Source organism: Cupressus sempervirens, chromosome 9, assembly GCF_028749045.1.
Source record: "Cupressus sempervirens isolate cs-2001-9-10 chromosome 9, ASM2874904v1, whole genome shotgun sequence".
Taxonomy (NCBI): Eukaryota; Viridiplantae; Streptophyta; class Pinopsida; order Cupressales; family Cupressaceae; genus Cupressus; species Cupressus sempervirens.
Genome location: NC_143126.1, coordinates 115,274,407 through 115,295,346, shown reverse-complemented (window position 1 = coordinate 115,295,346; position 20,940 = coordinate 115,274,407). Strand labels below are relative to the sequence as shown.

At 34.3% G+C, this 20,940-nt stretch overlaps 1 pseudogene; it reads right to left on the bottom strand.

Annotated features, from left to right (window-relative positions):
• Positions 1 to 18,493: 18,493 nt before the first annotated feature.
• LOC149537813 (rop guanine nucleotide exchange factor 1 pseudogene) lies at positions 18,494 to 20,237 on the bottom strand (annotated as a pseudogene).
• Between the last annotated feature and the right edge of the window lie 703 nt (positions 20,238 to 20,940).

Genomic DNA, 20,940 nt, shown 5'->3' with positions numbered 1-20,940 from the left:
TTATTGAAACTAGCGGGATTCATCTTCTTGAGCATTTCTAAAATCTGGCCTATAGTAGGTTCTTCGGGCTTTTTTTTTTATAGGAGTTTTGTCACCCTCCCTTTTATTATTGTTTTTAGGATTAAAAAGCTTAGGATCTCCTCCTACCTAGTTTGCTAGATGCCTTTCTATTATTCTCTATATTCACTGCAACTCTATAGGCATCTCTTCAAGTTTTAGGATCTTTATCCCTCAATTGATAAGCCATTTCGCTATCAAAAGCATTGAAATAGGTTGTGAGAAAGACGTCTTCATTTAACCTCATAAATTGAAAAAGTTTGTACATACCTTTTTGGAATCTCACATTGAAATCAAATGAAGATTCATTTGGATTTTTCTTGATATTGTTGAACTTGTTCAACATGAATCCTGCATTCGTATTGTCCCCATATTGCTCCTTGAACAATTTCTCCAAATCACTCCATGAGGTAATACTGTCATCAGGCAACCTCCTAAACCAATCCCTTGCATCCTCTATTAGTGAATGCACAAACAATTTCATTACCATATCTTCATGTTCGACTTCATAATCATTCAACATATCAATGAAAATCCTCAAATGTTCTTCACCAGTAACAACATTATTTCCAAAAAACATAACCACTTTATCCCTTAAATAAAATGATATGGGATGGGGGACACCAGGAATACCAGCAAATGATATCTGTCTATACTTTTCTAGGTATATAGGTTTCTTCTGGAAACCAGGAACATTTGAGGTACTAGCTATATTAGCTTGACTCAAGGGAGCAGCTTGGGACTGTTGTGGTGGGACAAATGGGACTTGGTGCCAATAGTGGAAGATGAGGTAGGAGCAGATTGGGGTATTCCCTGAGTTGAAATTGTGGGAGCACTAACTGGTGCAGGATTTGTAGGTGGGATAGACAAATTGGGCCATGAAGCCAATGCAGAATTAGACTTTATGAATTGGATTTTCCTTCTAGTTTCTGCAGCTTGAGCTTGATTCTCAACCTTCTCAAGTTCTTTTGCAAGATCTTCCCTCTCTTTTTGAGCCTTCTCAAGATCTAGATCTAATTTACACATGGAGTGTTGTATAGGTTTGCTTGGTATAGCTTGAGGCTCATTTATTTGGATTCCTATAGCCTTGCCTTTCCCTTTATCTAGAGCTTTTGCAGTGGGCTCTAGAAGATCAACTTGAACAGGTTTATAGGCTTGAACTTGAGCAATAACTGGTTCTTGCCTTTGATTTAGGCGTTTCTCCTATTCTTGAATTTTAGCTCTCAGATTATCAACATCTCCAAAAACATCCTTATGGAGAGTTATGGTATTCTCTTCTAATTTTTTATTTTTCTCTTTCAAAGAAACCATCCTTCTTACCAGAGCATCTCTTTCTATTATGGCATCCAAGGTGGCTTGCTCCTTCTCTTTTTCAAGATGAATGTGTTTAGCTTCTTCCTCAGCAATCCATTTTTTCAAAAATTCTATTTCAGAGTGCACTTCTTTAGGATCTACAGAAGTTGCCTCAGAATCAACAGGGTCATCCAGATCTATAAGGTTTGGTTCTACATATGGGGCTATTCTGGGATTAAAAGGATTATCAGATGAACTCCTAAATCCTAACCTATAATTCATATCTGCTGCAGGATCTGGTCTTAATGAAGCAATTCCCATAGTAGACATGTCCTTGTCTTGAAAAACTCTCTCATCTGGTAATGGGGTACTTAAAATGCCTCCTAAGAGTCTTGTAGTTTCAGATTCAGAACTAAGCGAAGAAGACTCTCTTCCTATTACTGGTTGATAATGGGAATTGATGGATGCATTACCTCTAAGTTTCCAAGTGGGATTTGGATTTGTCTTTTTCTTATTTTGGTTCTTCCTACCACCTTGGGGTAAATCAATATACATTGATACATCGGGATTGGCTCTCATGTAAGCTCTTGTGTTTTTTCTCTTGTCAGCCATATTCACCTTTTTGTTACAATAAGCACTAGGTTCAAAACCTTGACTGAGTCGCCACCCTATTTTGGAAAAATATATAATGACACTTTTGCTGACTGAAGGAAAATAATACACAAGTAGGAACAAAAATATGTGGCACAGACAGACCAATCACTGATGTTGTAAGACTGCAACTCTTGCTTGTTAGATAAGAAACTTGGATAGGCTGGATACGTCAGTGTATAGCAATGGTACTTGGGCTCTATCTTCTTTAAATTCTCAAGGTTTGACACTAAAATATTCCCTTATAAGCATGGGCAAAACATAGATCACATGACACACACATACATAGCAGGACTAAAGATACTGCAGTACTTTTCACAGATGTGTTGGACAAATCCCCAGCAGAGTCACCATTTTGTTGGTATTTTAAAAAGTACTAAAACTACTAAGCGAAAAAATGCTTAATACCAAAATGACAGTACATACACAATCTAAAGACTAGCCTATTCTTATTAAAAATTGCATATGTAAGGTATTTGGACCCAACTTCAACAAAACCATAGATGGTTTTCTACTCTTTTGGCTCTGCAAAACCAGGGTGGGTGTACCCAGGGATGGTTCAAAACTAGAACAACTGTATGAGGATTATTCTTAGTTTCATTCTTATTCTCATTTCAAGATCCTCAAACATATACATAATTCTCACTAACTTGGTAAACACATCCCATAAACAGATATGGCCAAGAATTCTTCTATAGATCTGTAGATGTTTTTAACAACAATGGCTAACTGAAGCTAAAACATTCCATGCAGACAAGTGCTGGCCAACTTTGAAGATCTATAGGAGATAAAAGTAAAATTTGATTCGATGATGCGTTTGAAATACTATTTGTAATATATTTCTCCTTCAACTAAAATAACTTGATCAGTGCCTAATCCATGGGGTTCAGAGTCTATAGCAAATTCTTAGATCTAATTTTTTGCTTTACAACAAATTCTATCAGCAATTCTTATCAGAATTTATCATTCAAAATCCTTTTCAATACTTAAGAAATCTCATCACATTCATCAAAGCCTTTATTTAATCCATTGAATTAATAGCAATGATAAATGGATATACAACCCAACTAGATTGCATTCAATTGCACAAGCTTTTACTCATATGACATCAAGGTAGCTAAGTATTTAAAAGGAGAGAAAATTCAGAAATAAATGATATGGGGACAGTTCATAATTTGTATTCATTTTCTTTGAAAATGGTATATCCTTTACAATAGACTCAGAATGGCTTCAGAAAGAAATGTAGCTCATTCTATATTCATGTAATCTCAGAGAATTGACATAAAAATACATTACAAACTTACTTTCAAAATTTGGACCAAAAACCAGACTAAGCACAATACTTAGAAGAAATAGAATTTGCACCATTCTTTAGCCTATGAATCTCACTTAAATAGTGTGAGATGCAACAAGCTTCAGGATAAATAAAGTGACAAGATTCTTCTAAAGGATACTGACAAATGTCTGTCATAAAAGACAAAAACAAATAACAGAAAAGCTAATACATCAAAAAACCCTTGGTGGGTCCCTTTCTGTTATGCTTCTCAGTTGTTGAAACAAGAAGATAAGATCTGATTCCTCAATTATTCTTCATCCTTAGAGTAAACAACCATGAGGTTTGAAAGTGATGTATCATCTTTAGTTACCTGTAAATTTATTTCAACCTGGGGATTTTTCATGTCCTCATTATTAACTACGAGGGTGACTTTTACTTCTACATTTTCCTCGTCATCATCTTCTGATATTTGTTCTAGAAACTAATTTTTCCATTTATTAAAAGCATCATCATCTGGCCAATCAAAACTTATAGCTTCTCTTTGTATCATTATTAAAGAATTTGCACTTTCTTCTAAATCATCAAATTTTTTCCTCATAGCAGTATAAAATAACTGTATTTTTACTAGCTCTTCATTTGTCTTTGCCCAGAACCTGTGGCTAGTTTCACTCATGATGTTTATTATTCTTTCATTGAATAATTCATCCATCTCCCTTTTCCACTTTTCTTTTTCTTTTATTGTATCAACAGATTCTAAAGCACAAGGAAATAGGGTGAATTTTTCAGCAATATATTGGGAAAAATAGAGTGTTAATCTTCTCTGTAAAGAATCTCTTTCATCATCAAAATTCTCTAGCTTATTTAATAAATCAAAAATCTTCTCAACTTGATGATAAGGCATTTGGACTGTAGATATACATATGATTGTAATATCATTATTTCTCTCCCTCCATTTCTGTGCAAGAATAGTCAATTTATCCTTATCTCTGTTCAACTCATCCATGAGGGCTGCAATTCTTGTCAACTGATCAAAAAAGGTTGACCATTGTATTTTATTCCTCAAATATATCACACGCTATTTTAATTTCTCTTCATATTGATTTCTCAATTCTATCTGCAACTCATGCGATTTTGTTTTTTGCTCTTCAAAGTCCTCTGCAGTATAGAATTGGGGCCTTTCAGGGGTGTCAGGTATTTCAAAAATAGGGGTTTATCCAGATCCAACCAATGGCTGTGAAGCGTATGCAATTGTAGGTGCACTGGATCCTCCCATTTTTCTCTTCCCAAGTATCCTCTCCATTTGAGATTTTTTGTTTTCCAGTGATTGTATCTGTATACCGCTTTCCTCATATGCTTTCAAAACTTCTTCAAACCTAGCATTGAGTTGGGCAAACTTATCTTCTTCTTGTCCAGATACAACACCACCCAATTTTCGCATTTCTGAAGCCATTCCCATTACTTGTTTACTACTTACCTCACCAGGCCTGTATACTATCAATGTACCAGTATGTTCTGCAGTGGGAAACTCATGCATCCTGGTACTTTCTCTCTTATCTATGGACCACAAAACAACGGCTTGGTGGTCATCTCTAAATTTGACCCCTCTATGAGCCTGTAGTACTTCTTCAGCTATTGTTAGTTGAACATCCTTATGCTTTCTTACTGAATAAAAAACAATAGCATTTGCTATATCCCATTCTAGCAGAAGGAGGACTCCTGATTGTCTAACTATTTGCCTTCCAACTTCAGGGGTGAACCAGGTAAAATCACTCAAAAACTTTGATTTTACCTCTTCGTTGATAACCGGGTCAAATTTATTTGGTTGCTCAGCCTTGATCTTCTCACAAGATTTCTCAAAATTCTTTATATTTAATCTCCATAAAAACTGAGCAAAAGCCCTAGATCTTACAAAATTTTCATCATTAATAAATCTTTCAGAAGCCTGGGCAACAATTGGGTCAATTTCCTTACCTTGGTAATCAGCAATGGTCAGGTCCAAGGAAGGTGTAGGAGGTTCTTGTGGCTCTCCAATATCCAGGTCTGTAGAAGTGACAATCACATCCCCTTCTCCTCCCATTTCTCTAAGCTATTCCTTTAGAGATGCTTCATCATCTATCTGGATTGGAAACTAGCTTGGGGAGTATTGTTCTTTTTGAGAAGAAGAAGACCCCTGCTCTAATTTTCATCTTTTTGGAGAGCTAGCTGCAGATGGACTTCTTGACCTTGGCTCCTTATGAGGGGGTACCTGTTGCACACTTTGAACCATGACATAACCTGCCCTTTTCTGTAATGTATATTGGCCAGGAGTTACCACATTTCTACCACTCATTCTTCTTTGTATTTTTGCTGCCTTGTCTGGGTGTGTCTTAATAAATATATCTTTCTTTTCATTCATAGTCTGAATTATTATAGCAAAATTATTCATTAATGCCTATATTTTATCTCCCCAATATTTCTTATCTTTCAATGGGTCATACTGGTGGTCAAAAGCATTAATTAATTCCAGGTTTTTACTAAAAACTATCCATTTCTCTTTCCTTAATTCTTGCTCCTGCAATGTGAAAATATTTCTGATTATATCTTTCAGATAGTAAACCTAATGTACCATATGGGAAGCTCTCACCCTTTCTCTTAATAGATCATAGAATCCTTCAGGGTCAATGAATCTGGCGTGAGATTCTGCCATGTTATATTTATTCAAAAACAAATTTAAATGCTTCCACCCCTTTTTAACAAAAACAAAATCATGTACTACAATAACCATTGGAAAAAAAGTGCCCTTCTTGACCAATTCCCTCTCATCTATAGTACCTATCTGCCATAAGAGCTCAGCTATCCCTATCTTCAAAGGTACATGAAAAGGTAACACATGAGGTTTTCCTAAGAAACCATAAACTCTTATTACTGTTGAAACATTGTAGGGAATTATATCCCCCTAGTTTTGACTGACAAGTAGCCGTTTAGCATGGTCCTTGGGTCTGACCAATTCCAATAATGCTTGTGGGATTCTAGGGCTATCTCCTCTTAAAAGCAGTCTAAGCTTTGATGCAAAATACCTGTCAAATCTTACATAACTAGCATCAGTAGCCTTTGAAGTCATATCCACACTCTATAACTGCACTCGATTCCTTTCTCCATCCTTTATTGTTTCTAACTCCATATGTTTGGAGAAGAAAGTATATCCTTTGTATAAACATACATGCATCATCAATGAATACCAACAGAATGGTTTGTTTACTTTCCCCTTTGCTATTCCAACCAGACTGTTGTGAATCTCTTTTGCTAGGAAAGTGGCAAAATCCAGAATGGTACTCATTCCAAATTGAAGGGTTTGAGCAATTATAAGGACCGCAGAACCTAGAATTTGATCACCCTCATCTATCCCCAAGATCTTGCAAAGAGAAAAATATAGTGCTTGAGCTCTCAGATTGAAATGTCTTCTGAACAATGGCTCTAGAGTACTGGCTGTGATCATAGGCAAATTACCAACCCTTGCAGCATGCTCCTGTAGTGGCCCTATTCCCAAGTACACTCGTTGTGCATCATATCTAGCTTGCAAATCATCCAGATCAATGATTTCATGCACGGCGTGGTTAGGGTTTAGGTTGAAAACCTCACTGAATAGTTCAGAGAAAACCCTAAAAAGGTTGACCCCTAAATGATTTTTTACCCACCCTATGATAGGGTCATACTTCTTTGCCAGGTCCATCAATAAATCACTATCAAAGAAGACACCAGGGACTACTAATTTTCCAATGTCAAATTCTCATACATTGCTCATAGGAGTGTCCAATTTTCACTCTGAAAACTATTTCTTAAACAACTTCAAACCTCCCATGGAAACCTGGGCATCCCTTATCCAATTAGCTTTGTCATAAAATCCTTCTGCCACAACTAATCTAGGGTTTTTTGGAATGAGTTCCCTTCCCTTAGTTATTTCATGCACTGATAAGGGAAATTTTTCGAGAAAATCATCATGCACTGAACGTTTTAGATAATCTTTTTGTCCAATAAACTCTTTTCAGGGCGGCATTTTAATGAAACTTTGGAAAATTCACAATAGCAGATGCTTCAAATTTTACTCAGAAAGTCACAGAGCACTTACCCTCCAGAAATCACACTTCTGCACTATATGATGTCTTCTGCAATTTTATTGGAGTATTAACTGAGAAATTTCGTGCCTTAGCTCTGAAATCTTGAATGCTCTTTTCTTTCTGTGCTTTGGTGATTCATTAATGGTGAAATTGTGAGTTCTTTTTATGAATTAAAACCGCACGCAGCAGGTCTGGATCACATTTACTCTCAGTAACCGTTGCCTGCAATTTGCACTCAAATTTGAATCCCATCCGTAGATTTTATCAGATCGCACGGTCCTGATTTAAAAATAACAAGCTTTACAGTATTTTTAGAAAAGTGCTACGTGTCACCATTGCGCTTCCTTGCATTACTTAAAAAATTACATCTTCATAATGCGGGGATGCACCAACCGTCGATCAAGACAAGATCGATGATCAGAATAATCCATTTTATATTAACAACCAGCTAGCTGTACTGACCAATAGGAAACTGCCATATTAGCTCATACTATCTGACAACACTTCATGCCAGTGGATACCATATCTTCTTCTAAGCAAGCAAGTGTTTGACGTCATCATGGACATGTGTCACAAATGCGCTTCCTTGCATTACTTAAAAACCTGCATCTTTATTATGCGAGGATGCGCCAACCGTTGATTAAGATAAGATCAATGGTGATACTGCTTGGAAAGTAATCTTCATCCCTCTGTCGATGAATCCACCAATGATATTGCAAAAAAACTAAATGTGTGCAAAAGTATAGACAAAGCTGACATACAAGAGCTTTTGCGGCATACTGGATCTCATAAAACATCAGGTGCTACGTGTCACAAATGTGCTTCCCCACATTGCTTAAAGACCTACAACTCTATAATGCGGGGATGTGCTGACCCTTGATCTTTGATAGATCAATGGTGACTGAAAAACACTTCAACTTGGTGTCCTTTGAAACAAAAAATCACAATTAAAGGTACATGAAAGGTTTACCAAAGGCATTTTGACGTAAATAAAACATTAGGATAAAAAGCCCCACCAAAAATCTTGAAGAAAATACCTTTTTCAAAAATTTGAAAATGAGGGTGCCACAAAACAAAGGCATAACTAATTTTTCACCCAAATATCAGAAATTTTCTATACTATGAAAAATCACACCAACATGAGGTATCGGCATAATGAAGGGTGTTGGTTGGAAGGGAAACTTGCATATTGGATTTAGCTCGATGGAGTTACTCATAAGTTGTCTGTTGTTGTTATTGGGTTCTTGTACTTCACTCCATTGTGAAGTCATTTGCGAATTATTATGTCTCAGCTATGTGGAGATTTTTATCAATTTGATTCGGCATTTGGGGCTTTGGCCTTGAGTTAGATTTGCAGAGCATTTTCCATCTTTAGTATTCATGTAGGGGCAATTTATTACCCTACTCTCTCTCTCTCTCTCTCTCTATTTATAGTTTCATTGTGATATTAATTAGCATGTTGTAATTGGTTATCAGTTTTACATGATGTTTATTTACATTCAAGGATGGGTATATGTAGAGCATAGCACAGTGTGCAATGCTTAGCTCTGTATATATCCACCTTTGAATGTGGAGTTATGGAGATATTAATTTGGATGTTGCTACATGTATATTTAATTGGGCTTTGCCCCAAACATGTGTTTTCCACCAAGTTGAGTCCTGTGAGAAACACATGGTTGCATCAGTTAGCTTGCCGACTATTGTGTAATTACAAATAGGTTTTGGGCTCCCATTGGGATGAGCTCTATGAGAACCCATATCTCAAGCTCACTTGGAATTTTATAGTAAAATGTGAGTGGCTCGGCCTCAGTGTTGAGTTTTTTTTAAATTATCGGCTCTTGACCGCAGTCAAGGGTAGAGGCATTTTGTCGAATAGTTAGTATGAAACCTAAACAATGTTAAATTAACATGTTATTAGCATAGCAACTTTATGGTTATTGAATGTTTGAAAATTTTCATGTATAACAGTCGATACACTGTCTGAAACATTGTAGTATGGTTCGAATTCCTTTATAATAGTTCATGAGGATGCATAAACTAGTAACATGTTATGTTGTGTCGCATCTTGTCTGTTAGTATATTGGATATTCTAAATAGTAAATATGATGTCCATGGGTCAGAACTCACAATTTGGCAAAATGGAAATGAGTTTGTATGAACACTTGGTATCATTGATTATGTTCTTTTTTTTGTTCTAAAACAACAATAGAGATCGAAAAAATTTACTTAACTGTATGTTGTTGGGATTTGTTAGATATGATTTAATTAGATTTGTTTTGAAGCATTTTAGATATGCCAATAGTATTTATATTATGCTTTTGAGATGAAAATTATATGTGTGCAAATTGGAATTCTATTATTTTAATGATGTTTTTCTGTCCAATATTGAATTGGAGAGTGTTTTCAATGGAAAAGATAGATTAATGATATATGTGTTTGATGATATGTTATTCAAAGCAAAAATATCATATGTGCATTGTATTACTATCTTGGCCAATTCGAAGGATAAGCTTAGTTTGTTATAACAGTAGAGATAAGTAGTGTAGTACTACGACTGGTAAATATCATTAAACTGATGTAACATTTTAGTTATATTTACGAGATCGTAATGTTGTAGTATTTATTTCTATTGTTAAAATAACCTAAGTTTACTTTCAAGTTTGGTAGTAGAAGATGAGATTTTAAAAGATGAAGAATGTAATGTCATGTAAAATCTGATTGTTATTCATTGCATGTGCATTCTTAGAATATCTGTTTGATGTGTATTTTAAGGATAACTATAATGAACGTATATCGAGGTGGCTGAATATCGATTTATCCTATTCAGTTATTAATTCAATGATAATTTTAAGATGAATTGGGAGGGTTAATTATATATAAAAGATAATTGGCCTTACCTATGACTTAAACCAGTAAGGTTAAGTACGGAGAACAAGGCAAGTCTCTATTGCGTCATTTCATGAGTACCATAGAGAATTCCACTATGTGTTGTCTATGAGCTTACCATATATGGATGCAGTATCTTAGCACCATAGTGATCACACCTTAGTAAATATATGATTCATTTACTAGCTATTCTTAGTCCGAGTTTAATTTTTCTTTGTTAAGAAGATGGTTACTTCTTGCATATTAATTTTAAAATTACACTATGTTATTTGGTTCAGATATCTGCATTATGGTTTTATATATGTTTATTCTAACATGTATGCAGGTGAACTACACTTTTCAACTCAGTGTGTATTGAGCCCTCTTTGTGTTGTGTTGCATTTTTGTGTATGTTTCAGGTGTTCAAGTTGTATAACTAGTGCTAAGGAAGACTGTTGAAGTTACTTCTTGAAATTGAATTTGATACTTGTAAAGTCCATATGTTGGACATAGGCATCTAAGAATGATATTGTTCTTCATTATTGTACCAAACTGTTTATGTATCAACATCATTATGGAAATTTATTTGGATGACATCTTCTTATATTTTGAGGTCTTCGAATTGAGAGTGACTCGATCATTGTTCTTGTTCTTGTAATAGTTGGTTATAAAAAAAAAATTTCTATTGTTCTTTATGCTTGTTCAAGGTTTCCTAGTTTTTGTTTTTGTTTTGTTCAGCATTACATAGGGCCCTAACAAGTTAACACTTCAATTCCCCTTCCATCCATAGTAGAACTAATAAAACTAAAAAATATGAATTTTCAAATAGAGAGCACTAAATGATTATAATAAGCTAACACAACCTCTAAATTGATCTAAAGAGAACACTCAAACATAGAAGAATAGGAGAATAATATAGATAATATGAAGAAGAAGCACCAGATAGTTATTGCTGATGAAACTCATCACCATTAAAATTGTTCCAAATCCACTAGAATGAATGAATTATAATCAGTTCATTATTGCAAATGAATCTTAGAGAATTCAAGGCACTTCAATGCAGGTATGAAGATTTTTATCACATCTACTAATAATTTAAGAATAGTTGTTTGTTGAATACATTGTTGTAGTTTCTTGATATAATTCTAAGATTGAAAACACATTTCTTGCCACGTGAGAAAGGAGTATTTTATAGTCTGATCATGATAGTTTTCAATTTTATTCTTTCAGATGAGTAATGTAGCATATTTTACTTCCTCAAAATATTAGTCAACAATAATTATAGGGTAAGAGTCAACCAGGCTATCTGATATGTATGTACAATGTCATTTGTGAGATTTTCTCTAATTTTTCAATTTAATAAGTCAAATATGCTTATGGCTCTTATAAGCTTGATTGAAAACATATATTGAGAATATATCTATCTAAACTTATGTAAAGAATGACTTCAAGAAAATTGTTTGATTAGTAATCTTACACAAATATGAAATGCTCTAATACACCATAATATAACCTTCGTTATCTAATGTGAATTCCAGTATGTTGTTCCAATAGAAGCCGGTTTTGAAATCTAATATAGATTACAACATACAACAGGTCTGATAATTATATGTAGAATGGAATAAGAGTATTGTGCTTCACTAATTTATAATTAATATAAACAAACTAAAAGATTAGTCTAGTCAAAAACTTAAAATAAATAGAGGAATATCCGATTTGTATCAAGTTGATGTTGCCCCATTAATCATGCCAGGCATGGATATAGTTATTCAAGATAATGACTTTGGCATAGCCTTCTAGTATTTTCTCCCAATAAAACATAATTTGGTATAACTCTTATATGTGGGTAAGTCTGATAGGTTTCTAAAATAATTTCATGATACCAAACCAAGTAAGGAGGTCTGATATAACCTACAATTAGTCTGTTATAATGTGTTAAGCTTCCTCCTTAAATCCACTACATTTGAGATACCAATTAGTAGAGATAATCTATATATAAGGTTATAAATCTGTTGTATATCTGACGACATAGATAGTCTTATGTATGACACCTTTCCTGATTGTTTACTCTCATAATCATGTGTTTGAATTGCTATGAGCCTGATATGAAATAGTTAGAGTTTAGATAAGCATCAGTTTTCCTCATATATCTTTTGTATTCATGCAACCCTTGATGGCATCTTTACTAAATCCTCCCGTTGCACATGTGTCTTTCACCTTGCAATGGGAGAAGTAATCACCCCCTCTTACTTGGCTGTCTTATGACTCTTCTAAGCACTTCAAGTATGAGATAAGCATATAAAACAAATCTTCCTTCCCCCTTTAATGAACCACTTCCTCTAATAGCCATTGAGAGGGCATGTTGTGAGGAATTGTATCTCTTTCATCATGTCCTTTCAAACAACTTAATCACATGTCTTATCAGTCTTAACCTTTGCTTGCTAATAATTACATTAATTAATTAATCCATTCTTTGGTCAAACTATTTGTTGTTCTCCTTGACAAAAATAATGTTACATATTAATGTATGTCTTGTCCATGAAATGCCTTTGGACAGAGATATCTGTTTTGTGCAACTTGTTGTAGCAATTAGATAGGGTTATTAGTATTATAGTATGTCCACAAGAAATAAAAAGACACTTTGGAAGATTTGAGGTCATCGCTAGAAATAAAATTATATGAGTATTGTATCGTAGTGGAAGTTGCAATTTTCATTGGATGTACTCCTAATATTGAGAAGGCATTGATTTGAGGGTGCACTTTTAATATTAGATTTGTATTACAAGTGATATATGATATTAAAAAAGTTTTCTCCTCAAATAAAGCTCTAATACTCCATGGGACAAACTTGTGCATTTTGGAGCATAAGGATGCATAGTGGTAGCATTATATCAAATTTCAAAGCAAGCCCAAAATATTTAAAAGAAATTTTCAAATGCAAAAATAGGTTTAATTGTAATTGTAAATTTCTATTTGCTAAAATGAAAAATTATGCAATGTGAGACACACCATAGTGACCATTTGAAGGTGCAATACGTATACCAACAAATGGGATATATTATTATAAAATGCTAAGAAATGACAAATATTAGTCTTGTGATCATATTCATATTTAAAAGGATTGCTTTTGTCTAAGGATGGACAAGATTTTGTTTATTCAAGAACTTTGTTGAGGTTGTGAGATGAAGATTGAATGGTACCAGATTTTAGCAATACATGTAATAAATAAAAAGAAGTCTTCCCCATTGTAGGCTTTCACAACAAGGGTTTTATTCACCAAGTTGGGCCCACTTATCACTATCACCCCACAAATGCAATGAAAATATCAATTGGGATTAGGGTAACTCTCACAATTATCTATCATTTGTGTACTACACATAATGTCAACCGCAAAAAAATGCTTGCATTGTGTTCTTTCTATGGGCAGACTATTGACATTTGTTGATAAAGCCATAAAAGCTATAAATGCCTTGCTGTTAAATTTAGAGGCACTGGAAACTAATACTATATGAAAATTTAGCATACTAATTGCCAGTTGCCACCGAAGTTCATATGAAATGCCTTTTTCCAACCAAAAGTTCATCAATAGCATTGATGGTTAGGTGGGTCAGAGATGCAAAATCTATCAACATAAATTGTTTATTTTGTTACTAAACAATATTTTCAAACATAACAAAATAAAATATTAAATGTTTTTAGTGTAATAGCCTATGGGTGATAAAATGTTGCTTCCATCACAGTAAACAAGGTTAGATTCCCTGCAAATGACACATAATATAATATCTAATGTAAGACATGTTGGAATTTAATGGTCTATTAGTTAAAAATTTAGAGAAGGAATCAAATAAGATTGTAGATGTGTTTGAGTTAACTGTCAATAAGTACCAGTTAGTCGTCAGTCACATCTAGTTTGTTGTCATTTGTATTAGCATAATTATAGGATTTGGATGAAGTCATATGACTCCATATAATTGTAATCAGTACTACCAATGATGAATAACAAGCTGCAAGTTTAGTTTCTTTGTTTTTGAATCTGTTGTTTTATTTTTCTAATATGGTATCAGAGCCATCTTCCTGTTAAATTGAGTGTGTGTGTGTGTGTGTGTGTGTGTGTGTGTGTGTGTTGTTTTATTTTTCTACTATGGTATCAAAGCCATCTTCATATTAAATTGTGTGCATTTAAGAAGGCCTTTTGTGCTGATGGAATAAGTTTGAGAAGAAGCCCATTAAAACCATTAAGCCCTGGATTCAGTGATTTATTCTCTCTTCCTTTATCCACTATTGTCATCAAGGGAAAAAAAAACCCTACTTTAAGTAATGGGATGGCCCTTTTGGTTTTGAAACTTGATTGTTAGGGTCTAGTACCTCATATTATTGCTAGACTATAACTCACAACTCAATGGAAAATATCTGTACATATTATCTATTGCTGATATATACTATATTGTGTATTCTGCCATAGCTTCTTGTATGAGGATATCATTAGAATGAGACAACGTGAGTCTGATATTTGAATGTCTTTTGTGTCATTGTTCTTACAATCTATGACTAACATGTTAGAAATGTATAGCTATTCTTCATATGTTACTTTTGATTGGATTGGACTCAATATCATTGGAACAAAGGGTGGCTTTAGGAAGTGTGAATGGCTTGCAATTCTTCTTGCAGATAGCTTTTGTTACATCTTTTTGTTTCCATATCTTTCCTATGTCAAATTTATAAGGATAACGTGAATGAGATTCTACAAGAGGGAGAATATTAAAAGAATGACATGTTGATGTTGAACATTAGCTAAAACTTGCAATCTTTGGCAAGGTCTACCCCCAATTAGCTTAGCACTATTTTTAAACTTTATTATTTAGCTCATATTAATAATAAATGCATATTCCTAACCAAAAGATCAGAGTATGATCTTTGGCAAAGTACCTGTCCATATATTAGTCTCTTGCATTGTATATTAATACCAAGTTTTGAACTGACATAGCTAAATAGAATGGAAAATGATTGTTATGAAGAAATGAGCCTAAGCATTGTTACATGTTTTTGCCTTGGAAACAACTGTTTAATGTAGGCTTGCCAAATTTTTCCATTGACTTATTTATCTTATTGATGTAGGTAAAGAAGCTAATGAATATCATTTGTGACTACCATACACCATTGCAAAAATACATGGCTATGATGGACCTTCAGGTATTTCAGTTCTTTCACTCCAAAATACTTGTATTAATTGGTTGGGCAGTTTTTTTTTTTGAATGATAATTTCCACAACTGCAAGAGTTGTATTTTATTAGAATGTTGAATAGATTGTGGGTTTGTGGAACTAGACAGATGAAATATATACTCCTAATTTAAAGTTATTCTCTGATATTTCCATGATTGAATTTTGTATTTTTAAACTATTAACTTATTTCCCTTTTTTCCAATAAAACTATTTTTTTTTTTTTGAGACTCCTTGACATTCTCTCCTTGTTGACAACAATAACAAATATAATATATGTACAGAATGATTTGTGAAATTAATTTTCACTTGCAAATTGACATGGATATATATGGGCAAGAGAGGAATGAAAGATTGTTTTAAAAGCTCTTAGTTGATCATGTTGAAGAACTGCTTCCTATAATCTACACACTGACAATTGGCGAAGCTTTCCAGAAATTTGGAACTATTTTTAGGAGTCCATAGGGTCTTTACATAAGCTTGAAAGAAAGGTATGAACATCTATGTCATCCTCAATTTCTTTTTTTAGATTAGGATCATTTAGTTTCCTTCATTACTAACTAGGGTCATGTAGTATGGAATACACATCCAATCCATATCTGAAATTTATGTTTCTATTTTTTTGTCAACTCTTTTTTTTATACTACTATTTTCAAGGCCTTTTTGGTTTGAGGAACACTTATATAGATTGTTTGAGTTGGAGTGCCTAATTTATCATCCTCTATCATTTTGTGGGTAGTAAATATTAGAGTCCCTTATAACCTGTTATCTTCTACTCTGTAGGCACACATTGACTTATTATTTTATTGAATCATATGATGTCTTCGATAATAAATATATGATGCAGAATCAGTGGTCAACCATTGATTTGATGCATGAAATAACTAACTATCCCTTTGTTTTGAAACAATACCCTTATATCTTCCTCAAGTGCAATTGAAGCAATGACCCTACCCACTCAATCTTCTAAGTTGACACACTAATCTCCACACCTTTGAATTCACAAGACAAACTCCACTTGCAAACTTCTTCAAGCATGCGAGTTTTCCAAGTTGCCCAAAACACCTACAAACCCCATATGACTCCAAATGACTCCACATATCCAAGGGACTCAACCAAGGGTTAAATAAGAATTTTATGAGTTATATAATGTGTATTCAACTATATTTAACCATCCAATTGGCTAGACCCAACTCCCAAAGCCCAATTCTTCCAATGCACCTTAGGAGACCTAATTGACAAACTAGTAGCCCTGCATCAACATAAAAACCTAAATAACTTAAAATTTCTCCAAAGCACTTGAAAAGATAATTACATTTATGGAAACCCTTTTCAAAGTACTAAAACATACCAAAATATTTCATATGGTCATTTTGGACCAACGCCCCTGTTTCTGACTGATACCTTGTTTTGGAACATGATAATGGCTAATTTAACAAAGCAACTCCCAGTAATATTGATTCCCAGACCTTGTAACTTTCAAAAGTCATCATTCATGGCATAAAACCACCAAATCCCCAATAAATTTTTTCCAGACTTCGTGGAATCTCAAAATCTCCAAATTACCTTCATTCAAACCCTCAAATCTAGGGTATCACCAATATCACCATTCCCCAAACTTCTAGATCAATTTTGTTGATTATACACCTTCACACTAATCATATAAGATGATCAAAATCAAAAAATACCCCTTCATGTGGCTATAACTCCCCCTGCTATACCTAACCACCATTTCCATTGAAATTTCTTCACAAAACCCTCACTATTCCATAACAGTCAATCAATGTTGTATTATTTCTGCATTTCAGGAGTTAGTAGGCTATTATATAGGTTAGAATAACACATCCCATGAAGCTAGAGCCCTTGGGTTTTCATGGGATGGTCATATTATGAAAAGAACCTAGATTGTTGTAGGAGAAACTCAAAACTTATAATCTGTCAACTGATACCAGTCGTCTAACGTTTAGCACAATGTGTATCAATCTTGTTCAAAAAAAATAATGAATGAAAATGAACTTATATTACATCTTAGTGAACGGAAATAAGGTTCCTAATGCATCTCCACTTGGAATCCAAAACACCAAACTAATAACGATGCTGAGGACACACAGTTTGCAAAAAAAACAAATTTTTTTATTAGATCCCTATTCCTATTTGTACTCTAGGCTAACCCTCTCATACATTTCCTAATCAACATATATATTATCCTCTTACAACTACCACAACCACATTTGGTTGGTTATAATGCTTACAAATAGTTAATGATCTCCTTCAATGGGATTTCCCTCCAAATGTACTCCTAGCTATTGTTATTCAAAGTTTTGAATTAACAACATTACAAAATATTGAACTTTTATTGAATACTAACATTAACTACTGACTTCCTAATACCTTAATCTAGACTTTAGAGCTTTATACTACTGGTCCACATACAACTATATTTATGTCATGTGAGGACATTACAAACATGCAACTTAGTCTTTTAGGACATTACAAAATAAACACATTTGTTTACATTCTTGTTCATTTGTATTGTTTGGAAATCTACTTGTCCTCCTCATTCCTCTGGTCTTCATGGTGTGTTTCTGTGTCTTCATAGAATGATCTTGGTGCCCCTACACCAATATATCACATTGCTCTGTTACAAAATAGATTATATTTTATGATCTCTTGTTCAAATGTGAAAAAACTATCACATCTCTCTAGGATCTAATTTAGAAGTAATTGTGGTAAATTATTTCTGGTTGGTTCTTTAAAAATGGTATAGAATGAAACTTGAATTAGGACTTTATTAAGTTGCATAGACCACCTTGTTTCTATTGATTATTAGAGTACTGTCTGAATTGCATATCATGCGTAAACTTGCTAATTCATTTTGCATTAAATGGCTTTTAGCAAGATACTATGTTAAAGGTATCAATTGTTTTCCCTTTTATTGATGTCAGTTTGATTTACTGATCATACAAATCTCATAGAGGCCACATAATGCATCAACAGTGTCTCTTACACTTGCCAAAATCAACAATTCCACTAATTAGATCAATCACGTGCAGGAGGGCTTTTTAAGTCTCTCCTAATTCCTAAATTTTCAGTGTAGGACCAAAGTCTACTCATTTCTCCTAAAATAGATTTACCAACATACCCATTAGTACGAGTATTATCACTAGCTTCCTTCTCAGCCCTGAGAAAATGAGACAAAACTCTGTTCTGAGGAATATAGCTATGGGCATTGTTGGATCTGCTGTTAAGGTAAGGTGAATCTGGTGCTCTCCCAGGGCTAGCCAAGGGTGTGGTAGAATAGTTCAGTGTAGCAAAAGGAGTAGCATAGGGAGTCAACGGGACATGAACTGGATGTTGTGGATAAACCATCTTATGTGAAGGAAGAGTACCTCTACTGCTAACAAGAGGAATGGAGGAAAATTCATGCTGAGCAGTTTGCTTTGACATATCATCCACATAAATTAAATCATCAATGCGAGCAATACTATTAAAGGCCAAACTCTCTAACACCCTTGAATAGCTTTCCAAAATTGTTTGGCCTACATCCTGCAAGAATACCAACATTACTTTTGTTCAGATTTAATCAGCCTAAAAATCAAAACACTACAAAACTCTATCTAGGGATATCAATAGCTTTGTCTACAACTACCCTATCTGCGTTACATTTTTTATCATGGTCAATGTGGCCACATGGTACTTAACAATAACAATACCACTGAATCATGTAGTGTTTTTTTTCATGCTATTAGTAATGAAGTTGGGCTACTGATTTGAGCTATTTTGAAGGTCAAGTATTAAAAGTAATGATTCAGTGTATGCAACCTTCGCGTTGGCTCACATCAAGGACACTTCAATGCTTTTAGGAAGAAATTAGCACCCCTGATTTGAAAGAAAAAATGCTACAATAGCAGAGTATTTTACTATTAACATTATAAATTAGCACACATCAACAGTGCAAATTTTCTTCGCAGTTGAATTTGCACTATTGATGTGAGCAATTTGTGGCCAAGACTCCCACATATGCTTCAATATAAACACTCTAAAAGACAGGTTCAACTAATAAAGCACCTTATTATACTGTGTCTTGTTCATATCCAAAATAGTCTGTGACAAGCCAGGAAACCTAAGCTTCAAGGTTAATAGGAGACTTTTTGCTCGTTCTGTAAGGAGCTCTCTCCTCTCAACATCTCCAACAAAGTCTTTCATCTTGCCCCAGGAAGACTTGGAAGTCGATCGGTTATCCCTTCCACTATTTGCATGCTTATAATCAAGTTTTTGCTTCCACACATGTATAGCACCTTCAATGCGATTCACAATTTCCAAAATGTGATGCTCAGACGACAAGTCTAGGCAATCTAGAAGACAATCTGGGGAAAATTATTCTGCTGTTATGTACCGATACATGATATCACCGAAGCTAGCCTTCCCATTCTAAGAGACAAGAAAACAAGGACTTATCAGTTGTGCTATGTCTAGAGGATTAAAATAATGCCTCAGATCAAGTCATTATTTGTGGTCCAACAAAATCCTCAGAAAAGCATACCTTTGGGAGAGTTTCTAAATAACTGTTGGGAACTTCCATCTCTGACAAGACTTGATTATTGATTGCCATAGCTGCCTTGAGAATTTGATTAGTGCATTCTCGATGATGTTGCAATTGCTTCCTTGCATAGTCGGACAAGCCGTCTGGAGGAACCTTGGGAGTGGGCAGCCACCATTTCTCTTCTTGCTGTTGAGAAGGCAGCCTGAGTGGAACACGCCCATTATCATTTACATCTCCAAACAATTAAAAAAAAATTCTCTATTTTGTTAAAAAAACATAGACAAAAGAATAGATGGTAGATTGTGACAAAAGGAAAGGAGAGAATGGAAATTGCAACACACACACACACAACAAGTTCCTTGCTGCATAATCCATTGATTCTAAAAATATGGCAACCGTGTTTTTGGCAGAATAGCTACAACTTTTTCCCCACACCAACTTTGTGCTGTGCCTTCCACATAAAATTTTCCATCCTGTTGGATATATGTTAAGTAGTTTGCTTTGCACCCCTTATAGACTGCACATAGGCACCATCATTAGTGGGGTCTAGGATTGTGTCATGTCTTATAAGTATGGGAGTGGAAGCCTGTGATAATTATGGGGGGGAGCAAGGGGTGCTGGTTCTTTAGATATCATATTAAACTATCAATTTGAAGAGTCAATTAATTTGTCTTCTTCTGTTGAAAGGTTAAATATCCGCCAACATAAAAGAATCATTAGAAGTGAATCATTGATTTTACAGTCTTACTGGAATTATAGGGGCTCATTGTGAAGTCTAGAATGGACTCCCTTCAACACTTCAAAAAACCTTGGGCACATGAGCATGAATACTATAAAAGATTGTTGGATGCTGTGGAGGTAGAACTTGATTTTTCTTTATTGAGCATTAATAAATATTTTTAACACATTTTTACATACCCTCTTGGAGTGCTTAAAACTAGCT